General features: G+C 32.3%; 1 protein-coding gene across 1 annotated transcript in view; it reads left to right on the top strand.

Moving 5' to 3' along the window:
* Positions 1–7,820: 7,820 nt before the first annotated feature.
* The window catches only part of LOC123564553 (allatostatin-A receptor-like), a 104,680-nt gene continuing 91,127 nt past the window's right edge, over positions 7,821–21,373 (top strand). Inside the window, exon 1 of the mRNA XM_053537174.1 lies at positions 7,821–8,475. The gene's annotated coding sequence lies outside the window, so the exon portion shown is untranslated. The remainder of the gene's footprint in view (positions 8,476–21,373) is intronic.

Genomic DNA, 21,373 nt, shown 5'->3' on the forward strand with positions numbered 1-21,373 from the left:
ACTTGATACTAAATATAGTAACTTGTTTTCCTTCCGGAAGTAAAATCATCATTTTTTTATTTGTTTCATTCAAAAGGCCCGGTGCATAAGAACATGCATGATGGTGTCATTAAATGAAATACACCAATCTAAAGTTACGAAATATATCTAAATTCCTACCGTTCATTTTTTTAAAAAAAGATATATCCTTATAAAATTTTATTTAACATTGAAATTGCTTGATTTCAAAATTTCCCGAATTGGAAACTTAATTTCCCGATCAGGAAGCTCATTATATAGATTTATATTGAATTGATTGTCTCCCATAGAGTATTTTAGTTACACAACTCTTATTAACATTGCCAATCTTGATTATTACTAAAACAAAATAACATTTCCAGATTCCTGATAAATAAACAGTTTATACTTGTACACATAGAGTTCTTGTTTCAAACGGTAAAGTTTCTTGTTAAACATGGGTTTGACGAAACTCCCCCTCCTCGAATGGACGGAACAATTTATTTGACATTAAAATGATCTGAACAGTAGAACTTTAGATAAAATATTAAGTTTAAATTATCATATTTCATTTAATGACACCGTCTATACTGTTATGCACCGATCCTTTTGATAGAAATAAGTCAAAACATGAGGATTTTGCTTCCCGAACAGGAAACATGTTACTATATTTAGTAACAAATTTCCCATTCGGGTAGCAGGGAAAATCATAAAATGATTTCCAGATCGGGAAGTTTCCCCTCCTGAATATGTAAGGTACACTATTATCAGACGAATGATATTAATAAAGCTTAAAGGTCCAATACTAAGGAAAGTGAACATTATAATTTCTTTTAAAAAGCACAGAAACTATTTCATTTTATTGGAAAATGAAAGTTGGTATGTAGAAATTCGAAATAAATCGCAGTATATGTACAATTATTTTTTTTATGAAGTATGAAGAAAGTTAAAAACACCTGGGGGTCATTCTGTCGATTCATTGAAATTTCAACATAATACACATACATTTCTTTGAGTTCCAAAGACCTTCTGTAAATTTTGACCTGCCAATCTTCATTATTTAGTGTCTTGCAGAAGTCTATGCACTGGCTATGAAAATAATTGCCAACTCACTTTCCCTTAGTAATGGACCTTTAATATTCACATTAACAGTAACAGTAACAGTATAATAGTTGGAAAATTATATTAGATCAAAGTCAAGGTATTAATTTTATGGCATAGTAAAATAGTTATAACAGATCGAATTCCAAGTATTAATTTTATGACATATCCACTAAGCGTGTCACGAATGTAGACGTGTAATTAATGAACTGTCAAACACATGTCATTACAATGGTATTTACTGGAACGCAGCGTGGAAATTTGATAAGAGGTTTAGCGTTTACATTCTGTTGTTTTTAAGCGATAGTGTTGACTGTTGTAATATATTGTGGGATTTTTCTTTCAATATGTTTATGTGCCAGTTCGTGTAAATTACTGGTAAATCTAATTCTTGGAATGGATATTACATGAAGAGATGTTACCTGAGCATAACCACCGCCAATGTCACGTGACTAAGTTGGCATATCAGATTGCTTGATTACGTATCATAAGTAATTTTATATATACGAAAACAATTTTGCTAAGTGATCGAAAGTGTTAACGTTTTAAACTCTGTGTTTTTGCAACGCTGAATGAAGTGACAAATCGTTCATCCTGAATGACTTAAAGGGGTATATATGTCGGTCAGTGTATTTAGCAAATGTATTGGTATGTCTGAATAAATATAATTAACTTGTACGTCTAATAAATACAGTAAAAATCCTGTTAAGATACTATTGTTCATTTTACAAAAGAGGCTGCGAATAGTTGTGTAACTAGTATATACTGCATGTAGCGTTAAGTGGTTTGGTTTTCAAATGCAGTCGATTTGAGTCTATACCATGCAGAGAAGTGTTTCTGGTGACAATCGTATCTCATGCGTCTAATAGACCACAGAAAGGAACCACTTCAGATGATTCCCCAAAACAGCATATAGTAGATCTGACAGATATTGCTGAAACCAACGTTTACTTTCTTTGCAGTCTCATGACCATGACTGTCTTGCATTACATATAACGTCCCATTTTTACAATTTATTAGTTGTGGATAGATAGATCTTCAAACCAAGGGTTGTCTCGTCAACAGGAAATCACAGATTGTTGCCACTGGCCGCGAACAGAGTTTTAAGATTTTCAGGTCCATGTAGTTCTTTCCGGTAAACGTCAGTATTCAATGTTGTTTGAAGTGTTTAGATTAATTACTGCAATGTTCAGTGGGTGTCCCACGTGCTGGTGTAAAAGTTAACAGCATTTGATCTTGTAATTAAGCTTAGAAAAGAAAATGTTATTTAGGACCTCTGTAATTATCATTATCCAGTTTATGACGGGTCTTTTTTCTGTCCGAACTATAGTTTATTCCTCTGCCTCCAACAGGATACATATTACTGAATATACGTCCAGACAACATAAAAAAGTGAATCGTGCGCTTGGATTTGGAATTAAGCTTTCCTTAAACCTTTAGCCTGCTGGCGGCAAGTGATTTTGCCTTTGCGACCAGAGCAGACCAAGATCAGCCTGCACATCCGTGCAGGCTGATCATGGTCTGCACTGTTTGCCATTCAGTCTGTAAATTTTCAGTGAACACCCCTTCAAATGATAAATGGTACTGCCCAAATTGAATGATGGACCAGTCCATTTCAAAAATTTAGCAGGGTAAAGGTTAACCAAATACTTCAGTAGTAGGATAATATAACTAATAGCTATCAAAGTATAAAGGCATTTTTGATTTAGAAGATAATTGGCTGTAGCGAACGTAATAGTGATAGAATACCAAAATATTCTTTCATGTATCTGTAAGTAATACACATGTGTATCAATGGTAATAACCTTTCATATATTACATATTAGTGTTTCCAGGGTAATAATATTGATACTAGTATCTCATTTTCAGTCTGCCTTCGCACTGAAACAGTGTAAATGTGTTACTTAATTGATTAATTTGAAACATCAACTCAAAATTTGTCGCAGGTTTACAGAAATATAAGCTGCAAAATGAATGACTTCTATTCAATGTATATGTCGTATCTATGTATTGTATGTATTGTACTTGACTGGAAACTGTCTTAATATCTAGTCTTACAAAGTCTTATTTGATTAAAGTATAAATTTGTATTATCAGGAAACCTTACCTTAGAAATAGTACTTTAATTTCGAAATACAAACTGAAAAACTAATTTTAACAATGACAGTGTAATTGTCGAAAGCTGAGTATAACACTGAAACCTTGATTAGACATTTTCAAGCGTGTAATAAATATTTCTTCATTTAATTTCCGTTTACTTCTGTTACACATGTTTCCTATCTCTCCGGCTATCAAATTCTGTATTTGGTTAGTGCAAGAAGAACTGTTATTACATACCTATTGTATGGATTTACATACATTGTGACCAACAAAAACAAGTCAGATCACGATTACGTTGAATTTACTCAAAATGTAAAGCATGTACAGTACATTTTTCTATACTACATGAGAAAACTCATATTTAACACATACTCAAGCTGCGAACAGGGTCCATATTTCTACATGCACATGATATCGTTGTATTATATCTGTAGTTTAGAGTAACCGATCCCTAGTTGTTTAGATAAGGGTCGATTCACAACACACTAATGATACTACTACTGATATTAAAAATGATTTTAATTCTTATTTTTCGAGAAATAAACAAATCGGCGAAACATTAAATTGTATTTTCTTGTAGTTTTTGAAATCGAAAGTAGATCGTCTATGTTTGGCTGCTTTCACGAAACGAAACAACTTTTTTATGAAAAGATTTAAATAAGAGCTAATTTCACCGTAAACTTCAATGTCAGATACTGCCAATTGCTGCTAAATGTCTTCGTATCATCACAATTTGTAAAATATATTGTTGAAACTGGAGAAAAGTGTAATCGTATCCGGATATAATATTTTGGGTAAATATCGAGCTGTGTTATGAAATTTTAAGAAAAAAACTAAAAACAAACTGAAATTGGTAGACTATACTGTCAGTACATCAATCATTAGCCGACTCAGGCCCTTCAGGCCTTTGTTTTAAATTAAATTTCTTTTTCTTTTCTCTCATTTGTTCGTACGTACGAACAAATGATTATGAGAAATGAAAAAGAATTTATTACAATTTGGAAATTTGTTCGTACGTATGAACAAAATTCCAAATTGATTTTTTTTTTAAAAAAGTTAATTCTTTTTCAGTTCTCTCATTTGTTCGTACGTACGAACAAGCTGCTCATTACTCACAAACGATTGTGAAAGAAAAAGAATTTTTAAAGCAGTTTAGAATTTTGTTCGTACGTCCGAACAAATCTGGGCTGTTCGAACAGTATATCAGAATTGAAAAATAATATGGACAGGATTTGTTCGTACGTACGAACAAAATTCCAAATTGCATTTTTTTAAAGAATAAATTCTTTTTCAGTTCTCTCATTTGTTCGTACGTATGAACAAATGATAGTGAGAAATGAAAAAGAATTTTTAAAGCAGTTTGGAATTTTGTTCGTACGTCCGAACAAATCTGGGCTGTTCGAACAGAATATCAGAATTGAAAAATAATATGGACAGGATTTGTTCGTACGTACGAACAAAATTCCAAATTGCATTTTTTAAGAAAAAATTCTTTTTCAGTTCTCTCATTTGTTCGTACGTACGAACAAATGATAGTGAGAAATGAAAAAGAATTTTTAAAGCAGTTTGGAAATTTGTTCGTACGTCCGAACAAATCTGGGCTGTTCGAACAGAATATCAGAATTGAAAAATAATATGGACAGGATTTGTTCGTACGTCCGAACAAAATTCCAAATTGCATTTTTTTTTTAAGAATGAATTCTTTTTCTGTTCTCTCATTTGTTCGTACGTACAAACAAATCCAGACTGTTCGTACGTTCGAACAAATGATAGTGAGAAATGAAAAAGAATTTTTAAAGCAGTTTGGAATTTTGTTCGTACGTCCGAACAAATCTGGGCTGTTCGAACAGAATATCAGAATTGAAAAATAATATGGACAGGATTTGTTCGTACGTACGAACAAAATTCCAAATTGCATTTTTTCAAGAAAAAATTCTTTTTCAGTTCTCTCATTTGTTCGTACGTACGAACAAATGATAGTGAGAAATGAAAAAGAATTTTTAAAGCAGTTTGGAATTTTGTTCGTACGTCCGAACAAATCTGGGCTGTTTGAACAGAATATCAGAATTGAAAAATATTATGGACAGGATTTGTTCGTACGTACGAACAAAATTCCAAATTGCATTTTTTTAAGAATAAATTCTTTTTCAGTTTTCTCAATTGTTCGTACGTATGAACAAATCCAGGCTGTTCATGCGTACGAACAAATGATAGTGAGAAATGAAAAAGAAATTTTAAAGCTATTTTGGAATTTTGTTCGGACGTACGAACAAATCTGAGCTGTTTGAACAGCATGTCAGAACTGAAAAATAATACGGAATATGGATTATTGTTCATACATACGAACAGCCAGGATTTGTTCTTACGTACGAACAAAATTCCAAATTGCATTTAAAAATGTGAGAAATGAACAAGAATATGTAAATTTTATTTGGAATTTTGTTCGTACGTACGAACAAATTTTGATTTTCTGTTGCTGTGGTCTGCGATTTCTTCAATTTTTGCTGTGATTTTCACCGGTAAAAACGCCATATAGTGGCAAAAAAGAGGGACAGACCGGAAGATCCTCTTTTATTCCGGAAGCAGATACTTCTGAAATAACAAGCACCTATATAAAATGTGAATAAGAGCTATTTTTATTCATAAAAGTAAGCTACGGTTTGTGTCTTATATTTCTGTTAAGAATATCTTATGAACTTTTGTAAGATTTTATTTTTTTTTATATTGTGGTGCCCATATGGTAAGACGAAAACAAGTTATTTGAATTGAAATGAGTTGACTAGACGCCAGGTAAAATTAGTGCCTATTACTCCTGAGAAGTAATAACGATGAGTTATAACTAGATAACAAGTATTTTGTGATTGCTCATAAGTATTTTATTTTGCTGCAATAAACTTTATATTTTCGGTCGTTTTTATGAGAGCATTATGTGTATGATCTGCTTTAAGAGACAATACATTTCGTTGGAATTTTCTACAGGCTGGTATTTACAAACGGCCAGATCTTAACCTACAGCGCTGTTGTATTTCTTTTGCTTTTTGTAGTAAATCAAAATGGCATCTAACTCTGCTCTGTAAATATGATATTTTACTTAAGAAAGTTAAAATGCTATGAAGGCAGTGCGCCTATAAAATTTACAGTAATTGTTGCTTTTGAGAACACTACAGCTGCCAATTGCACATACATTGGCTAAGAAGCTTCAGTCAGCATTACATTACTTAAATATCTTTGTAATTTAAGGTAGTTCTGCACGTTTGGATCGAAACTTTTTCTACAATGTAGAATTTGATTAAACTCCAATTTTTCAAAACTTCAGAATATACCTAGAAAATTCAGCAAATAAAAAAGATAGGGTCGTGTGCTTGATTTTTTGCTAGGCTGATTTGAAAAATTGGACCTCACGCAATATTTCATAATGGGAGTCTATGGGAAAATCATAACTTTCATAACTTTTCGCGGATAGAATTTTTTCTACAATGTAGATTTTGATGAAACTTCTCACAGTTGTAAATAAACACATGGCCTATAATTTGGTGAAATAAAATGTATAGGTCCGTGTGCTTATTTTTGAGATATTTGACCATGATTAAAGGGAACCGGGCATTTTACGTTAATTTTAAGACATTATTTTGAATTTTTTAACGTGCCACATGTTTTAATATCATATTTTGACTTTAGAAATATAGCAACAGTGCCATTGTAACAAATTTACTCACAGGTTTCGATTAATTCATAAACTGACTTTCATTTCCGTACGCCGAATCCAGGCTTTATTCTACGTTTTCCGGGAAAATGACGTTACGCCATCACTTCCGGTTTTTCAAACGTACAGAACTACCTTAAAACAAATTGTCAAAATGTCTGATTGGATGTGCGGCGTCGAAATCTTTTTTCAGCTAAAATTTGTCTTATAGTTTAAATTCTGTATTTTGTTATCTGTAGAAGTCAAATTAATATGAATGATTATTATTCTTTCAAACGATGTAAGCTGACATGCATATGAGGCTACACCATAATTACAATTTTACTATAGTAATTACAAGCATATGTATGTTATGTTTCGTACTGAAATGCTTTTTGAACGATTTACATGTCATACAAGATTTGGTTTGTCCCTCAAGTAAAATGGGATCTTTCATCCCGGCTTTGTTGTTTTTAAACAACTGGTGGATTCACAGTTTCTACCGGCTGTATCGAAAATATCCATTTTATCAATTATGATTTAGTATTTACCATAGGAAAAGGGTAATGCATTGAACAACCCATGTACAATGCGGAAGGTATAGTTAATATGGAATGTTTTACAGCTGACAGCACACAGTGCTTTGTTAATGTATTTCGACAACCAGTTACTCTATTCAAGGTAAAGATTAGTAACTGCAAAGCGCTTGTTAACACATAAACAAACAAACAAACAGATTGCGAATTACTATGAAAATTCCTGTACATTGCCTCTTTATTAAGTTTATCGGAAAAGCCGTTGTCTATCAATGTGCTGGGCAATTCTTCCGTACGTCAACGCTCCATTCTTCTCGGCCAATCAAAATCCGATACACGTCGCAATGGTCAAAGGCTACACAGACAAAGCTGATGCGATTATTTCCATACAAGCCAGCTTACAAGGAGCCGTGTGTGCGATTTATTGAATGTTACAGCATTGGCAGTGTGGCTGATGTAAAATGAAATGTCAGTTACAGTAAGCGGCTATGATTAATTTGAATGTAATATTACAACATTCGAAAAGATCTTAGGCACATTGAAATGCTTTGTGAAAGACGGACGTGTTTTGATATCTTTGCAAAAACGGAGTATATTTTGGCACAATGAGTATATTTGCGAGCTTTAGAAAACCGTGCAGACAGTAGAATTACAGCATTAGAAGGAAAAGAAACTTGGCACAGTGAGAACTATTGGTTCTACATTAAGAGGTTTGAACGCTTCTTGTATGTTAAAGCTTATTAATATTTGAAATTTTCTTGACTGAGTGAATGGATTAATTGACTGCGTGAAATTGACAGTATCTGTAAATGTTCTGATGAAAGGTAACTGACATTTCAAATACTTAAGCAGGTTATTTTCTGCTTGCTTCTAAATATATTATCTAAATATATTTACTTAGTGGTTAGATAGACTTTACCGGTAAAAGAATTTCTGACACTTCAGCATAAAAGTTTGCTTGTACATGTGCAGGTAAATACGGATTTTGGAAGAAGACTTAGATGCATAACGTAGTTGATGACGGTCTTGGAGATAAATAGAATATATCAGAAGCACAACGTAAGTAATTTTAATATACTTTTGTTGAATGTTTCTGTTGCTCTTACAGAGTATTACACATGTGAGTATGTTATTGAATAAATCTTATTTAGCAGATTAAGAAATCATCGCACATATTATACATATCGTTGCAAACGTGATTCACTGGCATTAATTGCTCTCAATTAGTAAAGAAGTCTCACATTAGCAGATACTTCAGAGTTTGTTGGCAATAATTAGCAGAGTTTTCTGAAATAATTCAATTTAGATATAGCATGAGTCTTAATTAATACGAGATATTTAGGATCAGCGACAAATTGCTAAAAATAAAAAATTGTATTAAAAGATCTATTTTTTTAATTTGCAGTCAAAAAGCAAAACAAGCACTCAAACACTGCTAGAGTGTTTCACTTAATACGCTTACCGCGACAAATGAAACATAGCCTTTCAATTTTTTTTTTCATTTACTGGAAATGACTCTTCAGATTTGATGTATCAGCTATAAATCACAAGCCCGTACTTCCAAACACGACGAACGAACGACAGTAGAGGCCTTGGAGATACTTTAATTAGCGTAGGATATTCCTTGATTCGGTATTTTTCCAGCAAATGATAAATGTCACCACAATAAATGTCCTGTTACGAGCCCTTGATTGAATACAGACGTCTCGTATTCTAAATATGTGATAAATGGCTGTTTGGACGCGGTATTTTCTCGAGGGAAGATGTATATTCATTCAATGGTTCGAAGCAACAAATTGTCGTAGGGAAAGGAAGCAGTAACTTAAGAAAGAATATAAAGCTGAATAAATATTATGTCTGTTAACTCAAATTGTAAAACTGTTACAATTTACATTTTAATAAAACTATCCAGCAATCACACACGAATGCACAGTTTTAATGCGAAAATGTTATTTCCACAAACCTTTTTAACACAATAAAATTAAAAATGAGAGGTACCTTCGCTACAAATGCAGTTTTAATCCGGTTTTGGAAGAAACTCCGTTTCATATTCATATACATGCTGCGCATTTCATAAACTTTATTTTTTGTTTTCTGACAATATTACTTTTACTTTTAACCTCAACCTGGAACACATTTAGTTTCTGTTGAAATATTATTGAAATGAAGTTTTTAATCTTGAAAAAAAAATGAGTATATGCGAATTCAAGGGGAAATGACCTGAGGTAGTCGTAAAGATCACAGGATATGATCAAAGATATAAAACAAATTCTCTTTAGAAACGTTTTTGTTTCAGTGTGATTTAAACTTACCTAAAATGTCTGAAATTATAAAGCTTTCAATAATAACGACTATAAACAAGTCGGCGGAAAGGCCTGCATAGAATATCGCGATTATTTGTTGTGGTTGTTTATTAAAAGGTTTTGTAATACAGTGGAATGCACCCGGAGATGGCATATTTGAATCCCGCTAATGTAAATATCTTATGGTACAAGTAGGAAACCGGAGCTTGACACGGTAAGTTTTGAGCTTAAACTCCATAAAAAGTGATAAAGATAACCCCAGTTTACTAGTATTTTAGAGTGAGGTAGAAGTAAAATTGATTTGAAAGACGCTTCAATTAGATTCACACTCCTGGTATGTTTCTAAAGTAGCTAATGACAATTGATATTAATGAGGAAATAATTATAGCAAGATAATGACAGCATTGCGAATTTAAAAATAATTAAGATCAAACTCTCAGAAATTATCTCATTAAGAAATAGTACATTCCCACGCATTGGAGTTGGTCTTCATACTGGTCTGCGCGTGAAAACGATGGCATTGTGAATTTCTGATTTACGTGATAACGCTAGATCCAGGCCTTTTAAAAAATTCGTTGAATAAATGGAAATTAATTTTCATAAAGCACGTGCCATTGCTTTCCTGGGAATCATTATTTTTTCTTTACAGATAATTATATTAATACAATTGTCATGAAATGTAAATGTATTGCTATTTGATAAAGCAAAATCACAATTATTACAAAAAAAAACAACACATTAACGGCCTTTCATGTCAATGTAATTTGGGAATACGCAATGAGCGCGTAATGTGACAGAATTAGTAATTGTTTTAGCTTTTCATATGAATTACCGACTAGTGAATATATTTGCATAGCTTGTATTAAAATAAAAGGTTGCACAGCCTATACATTAACTGAATTTGTATGATTTTATTAAACATATTTACAACACTCGCAGGAAGGGAAGTTTGTGCCTGTGTCCGAATATCCGTCAATATGTTGTGTTTTTACTAGTGAAGTGATAAAGGACTTTCAAAACCATAGCCTTTAAGATATCTGAGAAATGTTTCTAATGTTGACCGATGATGAAATTGAAAAGCGAGATAGTCTCCTTCTTCATAACCAGTTGTATTAATGGATAGAAGTTAACAATGCGTTAGAGATTTGACACATTTTCTATTAGTTTTACTGATGCTTCCAAACAATTTTGTGAAAGCATCTTGTTCTGGTTTCACTCATTAACGAAATTAACAACCTTTCAAACGCCTTATTGCCTTCATTATATTTCCTTTCTAGATGTCTTGTTATTTAAAAATTGTGAAACAGTAGTTATGAGCAAATAATGCACATATCAAATGAAATCTAGCAGTCATTTCCTATTTTCTCCATCACGAACGAAAACTGTCTATTTCATTTTGGAACGCCAAAAAGTAACATTTATCGATTCACCGATGAACGGTATCATAAAGTAATACAGCTACCGATTAAAATATCAGCAAGTAATCGAGATACTGACGAACAGTATCAACACTAAGTGTATTGTTTAACACTGACATTGTTGATTTTGTAAACTAAGAAGCGATTCTACTCAGATATTTATACAGATAGTTCCACTAATGAATATTGATCTGTTATCCTGCTGGTGATGTTAGTACAGCAAAACACTGTCAATTATTTGTTCTAAAAACATATCATTGCATCGCAGTGAATATCGTTCTAAATTCACTTCATCTTTTTTCAGCAAATCTAACTACTGCCAATAAGCATTAATTATCTAGGCTCACTACTTTTGATTCTTTTACGTATACACCGACAACATATTTCTGCAATATAGTGTCACTAGAACCCAACTAGGTGACAACGGCTCGACAAAACTTCGAAATGCTTCGTTTTAACACTGTTGCCAGCCAATTCATCACCACTTCATCAAAACGCACCACACGCCCTCCATATCGCAACCAATCTTTTGAACAGATATGGTTCGATGTATTTCGTCAATTTCTACTTCTTAAAAAGGCATGCGGAAAGTTTTTAAGTTTAATCGACAGAATTCAATTTGTTAGAGAAGCGGCTTCATGGTGTGTGTTTTTTTTTTCAGTTGTTGTTTGTTATATCTCATTTTATTCAGAAAAAGTATACAAGTTTCATTCCGTTATAGATTTCATTCTTTATTTCAGTCTCTTCAATATACATACATATTACTACAACAAGATGATGAAACAATTATTTCTCATTGATAAGTATAAGGGACTATACTTTACTATAACACACTAAACATAGCGATATTAAACACTCAAAACTGCTTTCGTTTAAATTATCGTGCGGGAGTAGTAAGAAACTGAACATACACATGCGCTAATGCAGATATTTTAGAAACAGTATGAGAAATCTATTTATAATAACCAAATTTTCTAAATCTGCTTAAAAGAGTAAACACGGTATAAAATATACATGCATTGTTTTCAAAAATAAAATCCGCCACGCTGTGAAAAAAATGTGACAGATTAACTGTAATTACAATATTTTTATTCGCTCATCTTACATGTGCTGCCTATGCAAGTAGAAGCTGACGAAGCATTTTTAAACCATGTGCATTGGCTCAGTTTGTTGTTTGCTGTTGATGGTGATTCGAATCCCGACTGGAACTTTACCTTAATCTCTTATTTGAAATCATAAGCAGTTACTACATACAAATATGTAAACAAAGTTAACAAGTTTACGTAACAGCAGTTAACATTAGATTTAAAATAATACACGCTGTATGCACACAGAAAAGTGTGTATTACCACAAAAAAAGCTGGATTTTGGGGGTTTTTTTTACAGTTGACTGTTACTGCATGGCAATTAATTTTGATGATAGCTGATAAGAGCTCAACATACAAAATTAATTTATATCTTTAGTAACGCTAAAGGCTCATAATGCCATCGTTTATAACGTGGCTGCCACAGTTTTTGTTATGAACATAAAATACATTAGTTTCTTGTTAAATCCTACTTCTCTACTATTTGTCAAAGGTTTCAATAGACGAACGTTTTACTGAATCCATTGGTTTTGATTGTCTCACATTATGGGTCTAATTGTGTAAGTTAATGATCAATATATAAAGTAATGCTTTTCTAAATCTATTTGGACAGCTATATCATCTGAGATTTTTAACAAAAAATAAAGCCTAATGCAATTATAAATATATTTAATAAAGAGTTTCTAAATTTGAGGTAAATATATAAAGAAAAAAATATTTAATTGAAAGATAGCCATTGGAATTCTTCAATAATTTATTAATCCCATATTTTTTCAACATTGTTGCAAAGTATTGTAAGGCTCTATTGGTGACACGTTCACATTTTCTGATTTTTCCGACTTTCTTTGATTCTAAACGCTTGTATTTAATTCTTCATTTGTTTCATTTTGACAGCTCGTGCGTGTGTATGTAAGAAAGTATATTGAATAACAAGATATCTGAAAAATCTTACACATATGCATGTATAACTTTTCTACCGTTTTATCGTCTAAATGGCATTGCATTACTATTTAAATGCATTAAAATACATTATTCTTTAGATTATTCTTGTTAAGTATGAATACTGAAACAAAATGATATGATATTGTTCGATCTTTTACTGTTTCCTATACGTAAACGTACCGTTAACTCTAATAACAGACACAAGAATGGTAAAGTATAACCTTATTGAAACTAGATCATATGTATCATTTCTCCGTATAACACTTTCGAAACTAAAGTGAAACGTATGTGTTCTCCGCAACGTATAGTAAAATGTTCTGCACGTGACACATGAAGTGGACAGCCAGGAAATGTTGTTTTCATTTGCTATACTGACAGCAAGGCCTGCATGTTTTAGAGCGAGCGTGCAGATCGTTCGATTTTCGTAAGGCTGACTTTAAGTAAAGTCTGGCAGAATGATAGATTATCACTTGAATAATTTGCTGTCGCCCTCATCTCCCCAATTACCAATGAATTATTGGATAGATTCTACCAGACATCATTTTCACACTTATAAGAGCAAATAGTTTTAAATCATTGCACTCCATGCCCAAAACTACCGAAAAGTTCATTTCTTACATTGTGTTTCGAATTTCACTGATATAACATAACATGCATCATGTCTTACTGTTTGATCCAACTTTATCGTAACACGATTTTTTCCTTGATTTTTCTTAAAATATAGGACAATATCATCGATAGCATGCAGCGTTATAAAGGTCTTCTTGTGCGGTAAAAGGAGTGTTTTACATTTTCAGAATAGCCTGATCAGTTTTGAATTTGTCTCATACATTTCAAGATGATGGGAATGTGTAAGACAGCAACCCGCAGTATTTAATAAAGCAATTTTAAGAGATGTCAGCGATTAAATTATCTTTGATGTTGATTGCTCAAAACTTCAAATCAAAATTGTATTTATTTTGATACACAAGCACGAACTCTTTCAATTGTTTTCAATTATTATACAATAAACTAAATGAGAAAGTTTACTAGACAACCAAAATAGCAATTTCGACAAAAAAGATTTAACTTTCAAATGTTTTATATAAAAAACTGCAATTTTTCTTATCAATGTTCTTCTTCAAATACTGAGTATGTTCTTTTTTTCATTTTATTCGTCTAGTCGTGTAGAAAAATCCACATAGTTTTTAATACTAAAAGGTTACTCAACGGCTTGCCATTGTACGCCCTATAATAGAAGCTCCCTTTCAGGCGACAGCCACGCTGCTACATGACGTCGACGTCAGAGCGTGCCGAAGGTTTGGTTACTTGGGCCATTGTGCTTATGGCTTGTGAGGCAGTGCATTATGGATCCATTCGCGGCGGCCATTAGGCTTTTGTTACTATATATATTAAGGCATTTGATAAAGGTACTTACATAATGCCTTGTACTAGACATGCCTGGTTGAAATATAAGTAACAATATACATATATTTAGGAGACAGACAAATAGAGGCAAACAACTTTTGAAAATTTATATCTCAAGGAGATTATGCATGCGAATAATTTAAGTTACTTTTCACCATATCCAATTAGCGTATTGTTATGAAAGAATTACATTGAACGAATTTCTTTTCTTATTTGAGGTGTTTATCAAAAACAAAGTCGGGATATTTATTATTTTATACAATATATTGTAATCTGTTATTTTCTTTATACAGTATCTTTTTTATACGCTGCATAATAATTAAGAATTTACAAAAAAAATGCAATATACTTTATGATAAGAACCTTTTCAATTTTATCGTTATTGTTTTATTAGTGTTAGTTATAAGTGTTAATTACTACAATATGTATCTACATTTGTTCCAATAATGTTCCAATAAATGTAGACTGATAGAGAATGGAAAATTAATGGTTAGGCATATGAAGTTTAATTTCTTTCCGCACTTGAAGTAATAAAAAAACAAAAGTTTATTTCAATGCGTTAATTTGAAATTCATTTACCATGTGTTATTGCAACTGTTTTATATTATATTGGAAGTGGGGACGAATGCATTATACAATCGGATTTCTAACGATAGATGAAACAACTTGCAATCGTTATTATCATAAAAAGCGGCTGTCTCCGTCTATGCATCAAAGTGATGAGGATCTTTGATGTATATTTTCTGACTCGTTATTACAATATTAATTAACGCTTGCAATTACGTGTGCCATTGTGAAGAAACATTTGGTGTTTCCAGCGAAAGTCGCAATTTTTAAAATTAATAAGATGCTATACACTTGATAAAATAATTTCATTAAAATAGACGAACACTTCCTGTCAAAGGTTTATATCTTTCATGAGTTTGATTACTGGCCATATCAATTTCTTTTTTTCCAATTACGTTCAGTCTACCATAACAGATTGGCCGCTCTCGTAGCCAAGGTGTCTGGCCAAACAAGAAACTTGATATAGATGCTCTTCTACTTTCCTAAACTCTGCTTAATTTGATGAAAATAATTATTATGGATGTATTTTTATCCGAAACGTTGTGTACTAAGTAAATACAACGTGTTTCCTAAATATTTCTAGGGCACAACGGGTTTGGAATGGTTTACTTATTGGTATACTAGATCGTCTTACGTTTGCTATAATCAGTTAAATAAACAAAACGAAATAATACTTTGCTAAAAGTATGACATGATATATGAAATCCCTCAAAACGAAGACCTGCAGTCGCATAACATAGTGTATGTAAAACAAAAAAGAAAATGTTTTGTCTACAAATGAAAGTGGCTAGGACAATAATAATTTAAGCATTTACAAAGTGTATCACGAGATCAAAACTAATTTCGTGTCATATTCAAAAAATTTGATATTTCAAACAATGTCACGATTTAGTCTGAAAAGTATCGTTTAAAACGCAGGCCAAAGCGTGAAATAAAACACAGTCTTTGTCTTGGGATATTTGAATTCTGATACTTCTGGCATCTGATATACTTAGATATTGATACACACAACGCAAACACCCAGACATCACAGATAATTAAAATGAAATTGACCGTGTATTCCTGAAATAACGGTAGGAACTGAGACGATATTTCAAAAAAAAAAAAAAAATAGTTCCTTCACTCTGTGTATTTTTCATAACATCAAATTATTTCTTGTGGTATTAAATTTGAACTTTTATCATTTAAAGATACCGTTTAAGTGTGCTGATGGACAAATTTATGAAGTATCCCAGTAAGCTATGGAAACTATCTGACAGCTGCACTTAGACCGCATTGCCTTCATAAAATTTCTAGCTTCGTGTCTCAAGTATATACACTTAAATCTGCTCCTCTGTGGTTGCTCGGTCTGAAAGTCCGCTACACATTGTAAATTACACACATGAGAAACATTTGTTATATATATTTTGAACCGAAGCCAAATATTTCTTTATATGACATGTGTTAAAATTTCCAGATAGAAATGTTAGCGCTGAAAGAAAATTAATGACACCGAAAGGACTTTTGGAAAATTATCATACCTTGGGTACATTTCCTTTTATTGTCTAAAGTATATAACCGAAATGCCAATTCTATCTTGATACGGGCGATTTTTCCTTGAAGTTAACGCATTCTGCACTCGATGCTTCTTCAATAAGATATTGTCGAAATGCGCTGAAATGTATTCATATCCTCTTTTATGTCTACCATACTAGACAATCGGTAGCTATTGACTGCATAAATAGAATTTATTCATCATTAAATAGTTGACGTGACATACTACAGCCTTGCTGTCTGTAATTTTGGCGACAGTGATACTTGATTTGTTTTGTTTATTAAATATCGGATATATATGAAGCTTCGAACATTCTAAAATATCATTCGCTAGTTTCACCAATCTTACTTTACTACAAATTTTATTTAAACTTTCAGAAAAGTCAGTCAGTTTAAATGTATTATTCAGTTTCAGAACCGTGCTGTGGTATATGCTACTGAACAAAATTGTATTTTGAATAGAAAAATATTATTCATTTATACTGCATTACCGCACTGTTTAGCCTCAAAATGGTAGCAACGCAATTTGGTGATAACTAAATGTTTTTGTTTTGTTTTGGTTTTAACGCCGTTTTTCAACAGTATTTCAGTCATGTAACGGCGGGCAGTTAACCTAACCAGTGTTCCTGGATTCTGTACCAGTACAAACCTGTTCTCCGCAAGTAACTGCCAACTTCCCCACATGAATTATCAGAGGTGGAGGACTAATGATTTCAGACACAATGTCGTTTATCAAATAGTCACGGAGAACGCCCGAGGATCGAACTCGCGACCCCGCGATCCGTAGACCAACGCTCTTACCTACTGAGCTAAGCGGGCGGGCTGATAACTCAATGTAAACGTAGTAACAATATGCGTTTCAACCGAAACGTTTCATTGAATGGAACGTATTTTGGTATTTCAGTATAATAGCAGAGTAATTGTTATAGTGAGCGAGTTGGATTTTACGGTTTATCGACAGAAAACAAGTCATACAGTGCCGAGAAGAAGTTATATTTGAAACGTAAATTGAAAAAACATCGCTTAAAACTTTTATGTAAGTATTTCAATATCGGTTTTAAATACATAGTATTGCAACAGATGTGAATAAAATATTTCATGTTCAGATTTTATGATCTTTGAAATATCGTCGTAAAGGTCTTCATTATCATCATTCGTCATCATCGTCACAATCACCATAATTATCAGCTTATTTTTCGTCATCATCAGTTTTACCATCAACTAGTTTTGTTTGTATCATGGTAGAATGCTATTTCTTATCTGGATGGTAGTGACGGTGATAATTATCATGATTGTAACGAGGATGTAGATACGATTTATGTAATGATACTGTTGATATTGAGGACGATACGACTTATGATAATGGCCACTGTAATGATTATGTTGGCCTGATTCATCATTTTCAACTTGATTATTATTGTGAGGAGAAACATTGCTGATTTCTAGGTTGATTGTTGTTTTGCCCTTAGCATCGGTTGATGCTCCGGATTGTTCATTGTCACAATTTCACTCTAAATGTGAAAACATTCTTTTCGTGATTCCCTTCCACTTGAAAAATCTCTACAAACTCAGACTGTTACCGTTCGGTTGCTGTTAATGGCCGCTATATATTCAATGTCAGACTGAAGGTCATCATGACTGTCTTATTCAGACGATGTTGTTTTAATATATTTCTTACAATTACAATAATGAGACAATGGTACATACGAAATATTTTAATATGGACTAGGTTACCGGTAAGTAATACCATTCTGCGGCTGGGTTGCACAGTCTAGTGGTTAAAACGTTGTATGAATGACAAGTTAGTTTTAGACTGGAAAACTTTGTAAGGTTCTTTCGGTTGGATGATATCGAATGAAAAAGGTCAATAAATGTTGTGTTTTCGGGCTTTAATGAAAGGTGTTATTTTTATATTACGCAAACAGCCCATCAACAACAACACAATTGTTTCTGACTCAAAGCTGTAGCCGTCAGTGTGAGCAATTAGGCTTTTCCTGTCTATGAAACACTGTTACATTATTTTGTAATATTGTACAACATATTAATTTGATTTGCCTGACCGCCTCGGCACTACTGTGTTCGTTGGAATATTTCTTTTTTCATATTCAAAATAAAATAAATAAACAATAAAATATATGTTTGAAATTTTATGATATATTTAAATGTAATTTCGCAATTAAAGAACTATCTGTTGTTCAAATTGAATAGAATATATGACTATGTATTACCTGTCAGTTTTTAATATCGGGTCTTTGATTGATTAGTTTGAGCTCCATATTATGTGATGGTACACCTCGGGAGGAGTAAGTAGGTGTTGATTTACTTTGAGTTTTAAAACTGTATTCATTGTGAAACGTAACTGATATTCAAGTTCCGTTTATAGGCAAATAAAGTTGTTTGCGTAATATTCCAAAGTATACACTTCGTGTTTTAAGAATTGATCTGAAATGCGCCGACTATCTTTAAAAAAAATGTTCTTGTTAATGCAAATGGTAGAGTACGATCCTTGCTAAAACTGGCACACGTTAGGCTGTTTTAACAATCCCATATGCGTGACATAATCACGTGATTACAAAAACCTCAGTTACTTTTTAAATGTGTGTTCATTAATCGTAAGCTGAAATATATGAATACGATGTATTTGACTTAGAAATTTATCATCTCATTGACATATAAGTGATAAGTGATATTCACTGCTCATAATGAACTAATCTTAGGCTTAGACCGTATATATATTCACTTGTATGGCAAGAATGTAAAAGACATTCTTTGATTACAGTTAGTGTCGATTTCAATTGGTTGACCGATTTTCTAAAAGTATTGAAATGTCGCAAAAACACTCCTTAATAAACCAGTTTGACTTTTATTATTCTCTATAAATAGATTTGTGGAAATAAAAGCCATTGCTTACGTATTATCATCAAGTGACTACTTCAGAATGTTTTAAGTAAAATGGAATTGTACCGAAAATGCACAGATGCACATACTATAACACTTCAGAAAATGTTTTCAAAATCAATAGCTACGCCTGTCATTCCTGCTAATAGTTTTTTCTCAAAGAGTGTAAATGATGAATTATTTTGTAGCACATGTTTGAAGCAATTAATTCTAATTTGAACGCATACAAAACCACAAGATTGTGATATTTGGGTTTTATTACATCTAAACTAAAGAAATTTGTTCGCTATTGATAGAGCGGACAAATTATTTTAATTTCTGCTAAATAGTGATTCTTCTCATAAACTTTGTGAAACTCTGTTTAAAATTCCCAACTCCTTACAATTTAAATGGAATCTTAACCTATATATTATTTCTTAGAACAATATGAAACATAAAGAAATAAAAGCATTAAGTTTAAATTATTTCTATTCCTCGATTTCCGGCAATTAAAATAACTGACTAAATGTTGATCCACTTTATCGCCTATTAAAACGCTTCTTAGAATTGCAGTAAACTTCAAACAAACTATAATGCGTGAAATAAATACAATGCGTGAAATAACTATAGTGCGTGACATAACTAAAATACGTGAAATAACTATAGTGCGTGAAAAAAACTATAGTGCGTGAAAAAAACTATAATGCGTGAAATAACTACAATGCGTGAAATAACTATAGTGCGTGAAATAATTACAATGCATGAAATAACTATAGTGCGTGAAATAACTATAATACGTGAAATAACTATAGTGCGTGAAATGAATAAAATGCGTGAAAGAACTTTGTGACATAACTGTAGTGCGTGAAATAACTAAATTGCGTGAAATAACTATAGTGTGTGGAATAACTACACTGCGTGAAATAACTATAATGCGTGAAATAACTACAATGCGTGTAATAGCTATAGTGCATGAAATAACTATCATGCGTAAAATAACTATAGTAATTCATTCATAATGTACATAAAAGGTATTGTTTATAGTAATGTACAAATTCTTGTATCAAGTCAGGCGTAAAAGCGTTGTTAAAACTTGATATATCGTGTTACCTTATATTTCAATATATGAAGCACACACGAAATTCAATTACAGTTTCTCTTTCTAAGATATACGACGGCTTCCTCTTCTCTTCATTTAGGATAGTATATTAAGCAATCCAGAAAAGAAATTGATTAGCGCAAATCGAAATAAAGAGCAATGTGAAAACTAAATAGTTTCCAGTTATTTAATTTGAAAGTTCCTGAAACGTTTCTGTTCATACTGTTTACAGAAGACGTAAGCGTCACATTTACGACAAATTGAAATTCCCCAGCTTCATATGTATGTTCGGAGAAAATAAAGGTGGAGGACCAATCTATTTATATTTATATTATGTTTCAGGTGTCATCAAATAAAATACAACATTTCGTATTTCATTAAATTTCAAACACAATCTGGGTATGCAGAATGTATATCGTGACAATATGCGCAAGTTTTATTTACAGTGATAGAGGAGATATTCGTCGTGCTTTTCATTGGTATTGCGCAATAATCTGTAAAAAATGTCAAAGTGCATGTTTGTCATGGTGTATGTGAAGAAAGCCCGGCACAAACCAAGAATAATACCATTATAAAAACATCTCAACCCTTTTGTAGAAACCCAGTATTTCAATATCACTAAAGTATAATTGATTTTCGTATCACTATTTGGCAGAACTTGGTAGAAGCTTCGCATAAATGTTCATATACATCTACTAGTATATGATATACGTTGTATGAAGAAGA

Source organism: Mercenaria mercenaria, chromosome 2 (genome assembly GCF_021730395.1).
Source record: "Mercenaria mercenaria strain notata chromosome 2, MADL_Memer_1, whole genome shotgun sequence".
NCBI classification, from domain to species: domain Eukaryota; kingdom Metazoa; phylum Mollusca; class Bivalvia; order Venerida; family Veneridae; genus Mercenaria; species Mercenaria mercenaria.